The sequence below is a fragment of the Neolamprologus multifasciatus genome, chromosome 11 (genome assembly GCF_963576455.1).
Source record: "Neolamprologus multifasciatus chromosome 11, fNeoMul1.2, whole genome shotgun sequence".
NCBI classification, from domain to species: domain Eukaryota; kingdom Metazoa; phylum Chordata; class Actinopteri; order Cichliformes; family Cichlidae; genus Neolamprologus; species Neolamprologus multifasciatus.
The window spans coordinates 7,163,702-7,174,417 of record NC_140449.1 but is presented as its reverse complement, the minus strand read 5'-3'; the positions used below and the strand labels follow the sequence as shown (position 1 = coordinate 7,174,417).

Sequence of the window (10,716 nt, the reverse complement as noted above, 5' to 3'; positions counted from 1 at the left end):
ATTAAAACCAAAACCATCCACAGAAAAATTTTAAAAATATATATATATCTCACCTTATTTTAAACATCTACGGACTGTCCAGAGAAATGTGAATTACATCTGATTGGAAACCTGTGTAAAAATTAAAATGAATATTTTTATTGCTCTGAACATTTTACAAGCTACAGAAAACATCAGAAAAAACACATCACACCTCTTTCACTCTGCTGTTGTTAGTGTAAATTAAACTTTTAATGATCAAATTGGTATTGCCACCACTCTACAGTCAAAAATTATATGAAAAAATATTTTATAATCGTTTTCTCTGCAACTACAATCTCTTATTTTGGAAGTATTCACATCTGCTATGGCACTCCAAATAATATCTGAGAAAGGCCTGTGTCTACAACTTGATGAGTCTGCATTTACAAGGCTAATGAAACTGACACCATGGAAGCCACCAAGTTGAGAACCTCTTCAGTAGGCTTTCTGGCCATACGTAATATCTAAGTAAGTAGATTCTTGGTCAGGGGGGTGCCCAAATCCCAGTATTGCAATGGAGCTTCAGGTGTCATACTAGATGACCAAATAGGCAGCACTTACAGCAGAGGTGGCCAACTCCAGGCCTTGAGGGCCGGTGTCCTGCAGGTTTTAGATACCACCCTGGGTCAACACTGGGTGGAGAACTTCAGGACATGTTGAGAAGGTAATTTAGCCATTTGAATCAGCTGTGTTGGATCATCTAAAACCTGCAGGACACCGGCCCTCGAGGCCTGGAGTTGCCCACCCCTGCCTTACAGCCTTTTATGGTAGAGCAGCTAGATCTGAGCATATATGAGACCCATACGGCATTTTAAAGAAAAAAGTCTTTGGTTTAATAAGAAACAAAACTCCACTCTTTGCACAGAACTCCAAACAATATGTTTGGCACAGTAGCAGGCACAGATCATCGACCTGCTAATTTGATTCCAGCTTTGCCGTTGCTGCTGGAGAAGTGGGCGGCTGCCCGAGCTGTCATTGCCCTGTTGCTGCACCTGTGGCTGGGGGTGCCGACGGTCCAGGCAGATTCCCTCTCCTAGTCACGTGGGGTGGGCTTAGGTTTGGCCGGGTGGCTCCCTGGCCTTAGTCGGCCAATCGGGGTATGTGGCATGGCCATCGGTGCCAATGACTTGCTGAGCAGTAGCCAAAACTGAAGAATTGGGATGCAAACCAGGAACAGAGAACATCTGCCTTCAAATTATAACTGATGCTTTACTGCAAGCAAAAGGTCCAACTTTTACAGTTTCTGTTTCAGGTTTGTGTTCCACTGTCCACAATTTCACCACTTCTCACAGTTCTATATACTTCTTTCTATTCAATTTCACATCAATCTCCTCCAATTCATCTTGTCTGGTTCTGGGGAACAGCTGATTTATTCTCCTGCCTTCTATCTCTCTGATGGACCACATTCTTCATTGCACCTTTCTGCAGCCCCAATAGTTAGCTAACCTCCTTTCGTGCTACCTTGATTTTGGCCTCTAGTCTCCTAGGGTACTGCTTGTGTGGCTTTTCAACTTGTAGCCAAGCATCTCACTGATCACTGCTGCCGTAGTGTTAGCTGGTTAGTCTCGGTAATGATACCGTACTTCGGTACCATAGGTACTTGTCCATAGTGCTGCATTCACATCATCTAGTAGATCTTCTGAGGGTAATTCACATAATCTTTCAGTCCAGCTTTGTCCACCCACTGGTAGGACTTCTGGATGTCAGCCACGTCCTCTATCTACTGGTAGCACATACCGTGCAGGGGCCTATCCTTCCACGAAGGTTCCTCTTCTTAGTCTTCTTTCTTGGGTTTCTGCTCTCTGAGGTATTCACTAAGCATGCGGTGGGTTGGGGGCATCTTCCTGATGTATTCGTGGGTGTTTGTTGTCTAACACTGGACTGTGGTACTGACACTCACCAGTCCCCGGCCTCCTTCCTTCCGCTTAGCATACAGCCTCAGGGTGCTGGACTTGGTGTGAAACCCTCCATGCATGGTAAGGAGCTTCCTCAGCTTGATGTCAGTGGCTTCTATTTCCTCCTTTGGCCATCTTGTTATTCCAGCAATGTACCTGATCACAGGCAGGGTGTAGGCGTTAGCCCGGATCTGTTCTTACCATTCAGCTTACTCCTCAGGACTTGTCTGACCCTCTGCAGGTATTTTGTGGTTGCAGCTTTGCTAGCGGCCTCTTCGTGGTTTCATTTGCCTGTGGGATCCCCAGGTACTGACCTCAATAAATTATGACCACCTTGTAAAATAAGTCACAGAAGCACTAAATCGATGGTCAAATCTGCCTATATCTATGATAAGTCTGATGGATATCCTAAAAAATGACAACGTTTTTTATATTATTCCCAAACACCTCCACTGCCAACTCTATTCTCAGACAGTTTAAACAAACTATTTAACCAATTTATTTGAAGTAATAGGAGGGCAAGGCTCTGTCTAAAGCTACTTTACTTGACCTATGAAATAGGAGGACTCCAACTCCCCAGTCTCAAATGGTATTACATGACTGCCCAACTAACATCAGCTTCCACCGTTAACAAAAATAGAGGAGGTATGCGTTGGGAATATAAAAGGGAAAGGCTTTCTCTCTATGCATTATAACTCATTGACGCTTTCGTCTAAAGACTCAGCAGCGGATAAGTTAAATGCATGGAGAAGGGATATCCAAGAAAACAAATGTTTTTAAACAAGCCTGGTTCCAGGCAAAAACAAACAATAAAAAATGCTTTAAACTTAAATGTGCAATTTAAAGCGCTCAGTGAGACGTACAGTATATAACACCCGTCAGGCTCTATCATACGTCCAATTACATTCCAGACATTTGTACCAAACGTTTAGTTGAAGAAGGAACTCTTTTTCTGCTCTTGCTCTTGACAAAGGCGGTCGCACTTTTCTCCTCTCCTCCCTTATCCTCCCTGCTTAGCCTCATGTCCTTGTCTAGTCTCGTGTTTTTTGTATTACTTTTCCCTGGAACACTCTTTCACAGTCTGTTATCTAAAACCTAAAAGAGGAATTATGGATTTGATCAACTGGTCCCTGAATGCAATTGACACCCTTTTCTTAACGAGAAGTCTGGGCTCGGGTGAGCCTGAGTGCTGAAGATATCGACCTATTTGGAACCATGATAACAGGGTTCTTGCTGATCAGAGCTGGCTTGGCCCTAACTTATCGAAGAATTAAGAAAGCGGAACCAGCTGTTCAAACCCCCACAAGGCTGCCCGCTGGGATTGAAACGATGGGACGACGCGTGAGTTTCTCAAAATGGGCTCATTGAGTGCAGCACGGATAAGATCTTGGAGAAGCTCACGGCTCTCCAACGGGAGATTGAGAGACCAGTGTCAGACTGTTAGAACAGCTTTGAAATTCATATGAGTTGTTCGCACTAAAGTAAAAACCACCATCACTTCATGCGGATACCCCTTCGGCGCCAGCTGCGGTCTCAAGGCTGGAGCTGAACAAAAACACCCTGATAACGACGGTGTTTAGACTGGACTGTTCTTCCCATTCTATGCAAGGCCACCTGGGTTGGCTGGAAGACTGTTTGCTTAGCCTGGCAGGGCGAAGGACACTGTCTCAGCTGAACTCTGGACACATACACACACACATACATTTATACACATGCAGATGTACACTCATCCCCCCTCCCCCTCCAAACGCCTTCGACTCTTATTCCCTTCCAATGCTGACGGTGGATCAAGGACCAGCGCATAGGCTGCAGGCCTGGATGTACTGTCTACATTGGCTGTCTCTCACCCTTTACCCACCCCTGTTGCTTGTCATGTGTTTCTTTGGTGTATTAAGAGTTTTTTCAGGTGTTTTTTTTTCTGTTCTCAAACTGATCTCCCTATTGGTGCTCAGTCTGAGGGGAGTTATTTTTTTCTCCTTATCTTTCCTCGTGTGGTGCATTTTCCATTGTTATACCTCTCTGACCTGTCTTCCTCATGTGATGTTTTTGTGTAATGTATGTATGGTCGGAGGGTAAGATGACGCCGCCATTGCGTGCAATAGGTCGCCAGCCTTAACATGAAATTTCCCACTCGTGGGACTAATAAAGGTATATCTTATCTTATCTCTTCACCATTGTCTATGGCAGCGGTCAGCAACCTTTAAGACCCAAAGAGCCATTTGGACCCGGTTTCCACGCAAAAGTAAACACTGGGAGCCGCAAATACTTTTTGACATCTAAAATGAAGATAACACTGTATATATTGTTTTTTACCTTTATGCTTTGTGTGAACAACTAAAGTGTGTTGCTTATGAAATCCATGATGTGCTACAGAGAAAATTACATTTTATTTATGTAATTAACACATTTTGAACTCTTAAAGAAATATAACAAAAGGAAAGACACCCAGCTGAACGAAAATGATCCAAGAAGCAAACAAAAACTGTTGTGAGCCGCCACCCTTATATCGCCTTTGGGCTTTTGGAGCCTTGACCTGACTTTTAAAAAAATAAATAAATAAATAATTGGAAAAAAAGCACTATGCTGCTAAACAATGAAAAATAGATATTTGCAAAATTCTGCCTAAATATGTATTTTACCAGGTTAATGTGTGTGGCGGGGCGTGGTCTGCAGCGCCGCCGCAGGGGAGGCGGACGCACCTGAGCGGCACCCGCAATCACGCCTCGCCACCTTAACGTCTGTGCTCTATGTGCTGTTGTTGGTATGTGTCGGGCTGTGAGCTGAAAAGCTACAGCCGGCTGTGTGCGTACAGCAACTGTGTGTGAAAAGTGGTCAATAAAGAAATGCTGAAAAGCATGTTCATGCAAACATCGTTGGGTCTGCCGTGATATGTTTACACTGGGACTTCTGCTCCTGAACCTCTGCGCACAGCGTCTGCAAATCGAGGCTGTACGAAGTCACTTTCATCTTACAGGACTGTAAGCTGTCATCTGTGAGGCATGAGCGGTGTTTGTTTTTAACATAGTTCACGGTGGAGAATAGCTGCTGACATAATGTGGATCCGAAGATCCATAACTGGCCTACCTGGGGTTGAAAGTCTCTATAAATGCACGGCGTTTCAGCTGGTACACCGGCTTCTGCGAGTGTGATGCTTATTTTGAGCGATGAAAAAATAATATAATTTTATTTTTATATTTCAATGTCACAATAATCTTCCAATTTAGAAGTACAAGATAAAAAAAACCTAACATAAATAAAATACACTTCAGCTAAATACTTCAAATTTTTTTCCCCAAACCACGCGGAGCCGCACTATAAGGACTAAAGAGCCGCAGGTTGCCGACCCCTGGTCTATGGGAATGTTCTAAAGTTCATGAATTGTCGAAAGATGTTGCCATGTGTTTGTCTGAAATGTTTAATGTAAAAATCCCCTTAATAGTTAAACTCTGGGTACTTGGAATAAACCCAACAGAATTCAAACAACCAAAAAAGCTGACTAAATTACTGGACTACGGACTACTTCAAGCCAGAAGTAGTCTGGCTACTGACTACTTCAGCCCATGTTGGAGGAGTATGGATGCACACTCCATGGGACTCTAGAAGAAGGAAACTGCAGAATCTGTAGGCCTGGAAAGACGAACATACATTGCCAAGGGCAAACGACGGGACTTTGTGAATATCTGGAAGCCATTTTTTAAATAATAGTTTGACTACTATCGTTCCAGATAAACACATCCAGACCCTTTTCAGTGCTACTGCTATTTGTAGATTGCTCTATGGAAATCTTGTTCTGTCCCTATCCCTGTGTGAATGGTGGACAACTTCCCAGTGCACATCCCACTGAATGTTGAAAAAAAATATGACTGGCTGGACTCCTCAACTCATGTGCTGCTTATTAGCTTGGAATATGATGAGTCTTCAATTGCAAACTGGTGGGTCACAGCCAGTAACCATCTATTGTCATCTATCTTGATACATCCAAAACTCAGGTCAGTTTAAAACAGAAGTTCTTTTCTTTGGGAAAATGTTGGATCTTTGTTAATAACGCAGGGGCAAGTGGCCAGAATGGACCTTCAACTGAGCAAACAATAGGGGATCTGTGCTGGAAGAGATCCAGAGGTGCACACGATTATCTTGTAAGCAAATATTTAAAATTTAAAAAAAAAAAAAAAAAAAAAAATCACATACGGTTTTTGATTTTTTATTGGGCTAGTTTGTGGAACGTATTCCACTTAAGCTAATTTAGGTTACCTGACGTACTTCGGTTTTGTTTACTTTCCTATAAACCAGTCATGAACTCAAGACATAGATGTGCCATTTTAAAACAAAAAGAAAGAACACACTCAAAAACTTAACACTAAAATTCTTCTTTACCTGGTGGTAAAATGTCTGCTGCCATCCAAATCTTCAAGATGTTTTTTCAGTTTTCTGTAAAAGAACAAAAATAAATAAAATATGTTAACATCATTATTATTATCATCATCATTACTTTGAGTACTAACAGTTTCATCCCAAGGTCATACTGTGTAATGCTCTGTAAAAATGCAAAAAACAAACAAACAAACAAACAAACAAACAAACAAACAAAAAACCCCAGGAGCTCCATCTCAGACTCTACAGACCTCAGTATGTTAAATACTAAAGTTGGCAGCACAATTAAAAGACAGTGCAAGTATGGCTTCCTTGGAAGGGTTGCCAGGTAAATCCTCTTCTCTCTAAAAACATGACAGCGTGGTTTAGGTTTGCATCTGAATAAACTACCATTTCTGAAACAATGTCTTTCGGACAGACCAAACTGGAGCGTTTCACCAAGTATGATGTTGTACATTATAGTGAAATACAGGTGCTGGTCATATAATTAGAATATCATCAAAAAGTTGATTTATTTCACCCATTCCATTCAAAAAGTTGTATAATGTATACATTGATTCCACACAGACTGATATATTTCAAGTGTTTATTTCTTATAATTTTGATGATTAGAACTGACAACTAATAAAAAAAAAATCCAAATTCAGTATCTCAAAAAACTTAGAATATTACTTAAGACCAATACAAAGAAAGAATTTTTAGAAACTGAAATGTATGAACATGAAAAGTATGAGCATGTACAGCACTCTTAGTTGGGGCTCCTTTTGCCTGAATTAGTGCAGCAATGCGATGCGGCATGGACTCGATCAGCACTGCTCGGGTGTTATGACAGCTCAGGTTGCTCTGATAGTGGCCTTCAACTCTTCTGCATTGTTGGGTCTGGCATTTCACATCTTGCGCTTCACAATATCCATAGATTTTTAATGGGGTTAAGGTCAGGCGATTTTGCTGGCCAATTAACAACAGGGATACCATGGTCTTTAAACCAGGTACTGGTAGCTTTGGCACTGTGTGCAAATTAGATCATGCAACAGAAGAATGATCCCAAACACAGTAGCAAATCTACAACAAAACGTTTGAAAAAGAAAACAATCCATGTGTTGCATTGGCCTAGTTAAAGTCCAGACCTTGACCAGACCATAAGACAGCAGTGAACAAACAAATGCCTGCAAACCTCAGTGAACTGAAGAAACAAAGAAGAACAGACCAAAATTCCTTCACAACAATTTAAGAGACTGACGAAGTGGTATAGAAAACTTGAGTGTACTTCGTTTTTCCCCCCACACATTGTTTCTACATTTTTAGTTTAGTTTTTGTTGGATAAGTAGCTGGGATCTAGCCATTGCTCTCAGCGTGAGTACTTCCCTCTCACTCAGTCACAGCAGTGACTGCCAGGGTTCAGTGCTCCTCACTGGGGACATGGCTGCTTTCTGTCTTATCTTATGAGTGTGGCACTTGACAAATTATGCTGTGGTTATAAGAATCAGGATCTTTAAAAAGCAACGGCTTTATTTAAACACAAAAATCTGCACCCTTACCGGCTCATGTTTATTCAAAGACGATATGCAAAACATCAACAGAGCCACTAAGACGACCTCCATTCTTTAAGCCTTCAACTGAGCTTTTTGGATTTTGTAATAAAACGTTATGAAACCAGATGTGATCAGTGTAGGGTGAAACTGACTGAAAAAAAAATCAAGAAACACTGTAAAATGGTAAATATGGCCTGCATTTGTATAGCGCTTTACTTAGTCCCTAAGGACCCCAAAGCGCTTTACACTATATTCAGTCATTCACCCATTCATACACACATTCACACACTGGTGATGGCAAGCTACATTGTAGCCACAACTGCCCTGGGGCGCAATGACAGAGGCGAGGCTGCCGGACACTGGTGCCACTGGGCCCTCTGACCACCACCAGTAGGCAAACATGGGGTTAGTATCTTGCCCAAGGATATTTGGCATGCAGCTAGGAGGTAGCCTGGGATCGAACCACCAACCTTCTGAATAGTGGCTGACTTGCTCTGCCCACCCCACAATGCAAAGACTTTTCAATTACAATATAGGCCCATCCCAATGAACCGCTTACTTTTTCATAGTTTTCACTCAAATCGGAACTGTATTTTTCAGTACAAGAACATCATATTTAGTAAGATGTGACACTAACCATTGAAACCATCACCTTATCAGGACAGTATTCACTGATCAAAATCAGACGAGCAGCTTTAGACCCATGCCATGCTTCTGTTTTTGTTTTATTTTTAAATATAGGAATTATGGTTCAATACCCTCCCAACCCCCCCCCCCCCAAAAAAGCTGAAATAATAACAGAATTAGATTTATTTACATCACTGTATCTTCTATCTACTTTGCAAGGCCAAAGCACTGTAAGCTTTAACAGAGCAGCATGTTCTTGCAAACCAAGCCAGCTGTGACAGTCCATGCAAGTCAATGCTTGTCAAGCTGGCAATAGTGCTGATTTGTGCAGTTCCAGTTTACCCAACAGCTACAAGGATTTTACCCTTTACTTCTACTTAAGGAAGCAGTATTTTAATGTCAAGTCATTAAGTCATTGTGCTTTTCCTTAGAAGCAATTTTTAAAAGGGGTGTTTTATTTTACTAGTTTATACTATTGGCTTATTATTCTGGAAGAGCTATGTGTCAGAAAGATCATAGCTGAGGCCTCAGTGATGTGGGTCATGGGCAGCAAAAGAATCTTTTCAAGTGGCACAGATCTGGATTGCAAAATGAAACTCCAAAAATATTGTATTGGTAAAGATACATTGTTTCCATGTCCAGGAGACCACGTTCAGTTGGCCTTCATGAAGTTTGCTGCTTTGCTTCATTGCTTCAAGCTACCTCAGCCACACACAGTTTTAACATGCGTGTAACACAAGCCAAAAATAAATGTAGGTTCCCATTAATGAAACACCTGAAGAAAAAAGGATCATGCTACCCTTCTTACTCATTTCAAACATAAATCACTTGGCTTTGTAAAGATCATCTTTTGTGCTGATCATAATTTAGCACTTCTTTTCCAGTCTACCACTGCAAAGGTAACCAATACACCTTCTTGTCTGCTGTACAAGATGCGGTTGGCATTTAAAGGGTTAACAAGTAGCAACCATTTTGTGTCCAAGACTTGCTACAAAATGGCACCCTCTTTCCTTCTGCTTGTCTATTACACAAACGCCTTTTGCTTGTGAAGGCACATAGGGAGCAGTTCCAAAGGGGACAAAGGAAAAAAAAATTCTGGTATAGGAGCAGACAAAATCGTTTAAAAGGCTGAAAAGAAGCACATGGATCAGTCTGACACTGAGATGAGCTTGCTTTACTCAACTGCACATAAAATCCCAGACATCCAACTGTTTCAATCTGTACTCTTAATGTCAGACTTCGCTCCATGCTACTCCAAAGGTCCTCTGTTAAACTGTAAACTGATCCCACTGGACTCTGTAGAAATGCCACACTCACACTGCAGCTCTTGCCTGTCAGTACACTTGTATCTCCAAGGTCATAGGCTTAAATCCCGAGATTCATTGTAAAACGCTTCCTTGGATAACAGCTAAATGACTTCTCTGCTGGCTGCACTAGTCTCTGTAAGGTCAAATGTTTGATACCGGTGTATGTCTGAAAATAACTTTCCATACTTTACCTCTAAAAAGGAGACATTCAGACTGTTTTAGTGTTCGTTTGTGGTGCTGTGGAAGTGGGAAGTACCACAGGACCTTGGGAGGAAAGTCTTAGTCCTATTTGTTATCTCACTGCTACACATCTGACCAAATGCTGTGTAAAATTGGTATTGATGTTGTGAGGCTCAGCACTTAATTAGATTTTAGCTTCAAATATGATTTTGATTCTCAGTAATAAGGAAACAAGAACACTGGGGTAAAGCAATCACTGTTTTACATTCATCAAGCACACCTCCTTTACAGCTATGTACTTTCGGGCCTCTATAAAAGCCCAAACAGACTCACCACGTGTTTCAACTTTAGTCAACAAGTTCTGTCTAGAAAAAATAAAAATCAATATGTTGTTCAGTGACCTTTTGAAAGGCTGTTTAATGCTTGCTTGCTGCTGCTCTAATCTGTCAGGAATCTATCACCTGTGCCAGACTAAGGTGTCATCTTGCTTAAACTAAAGCCCCTTTTGCCCCATTAGTATCTACTCTGATCGTTCAACAACTACAACAAAGGTGGACGCTGAGGCAAGAATAAACCTGCTGCTCAGTCTGTGGCTTTCTTCAGACTTCCCTCGTTGCCAGGATTCAAAATTGGTGGTGGGGGGGGTGGGGTTTCCCCCCCAATCTTTACCAGTCGTCATCCCAAGTCTTTCTTTACAACTCTAGATTCTATAATCTCCTCTTATATTTGGAAGGGTAAACGACCTCGAGTAGCTATGGTGCAACTACAGAAACCTAAGATTGA

At 41.7% G+C, this 10,716-nt stretch overlaps 1 protein-coding gene across 1 annotated transcript in view; it reads right to left on the bottom strand.

Moving 5' to 3' along the window:
- Positions 1–10,716, bottom strand: part of znf1035 (zinc finger protein 1035) — a 36,854-nt gene that overhangs the window by 14,232 nt on the left and 11,906 nt on the right. The window contains exons 2-3 of the mRNA XM_085176638.1: positions 6,291–6,344; positions 54–111 (exon numbers count right to left, since the gene is read on the bottom strand). The gene's annotated coding sequence lies outside the window, so the exon portion shown is untranslated. The remainder of the gene's footprint in view (positions 1–53; positions 112–6,290; positions 6,345–10,716) is intronic.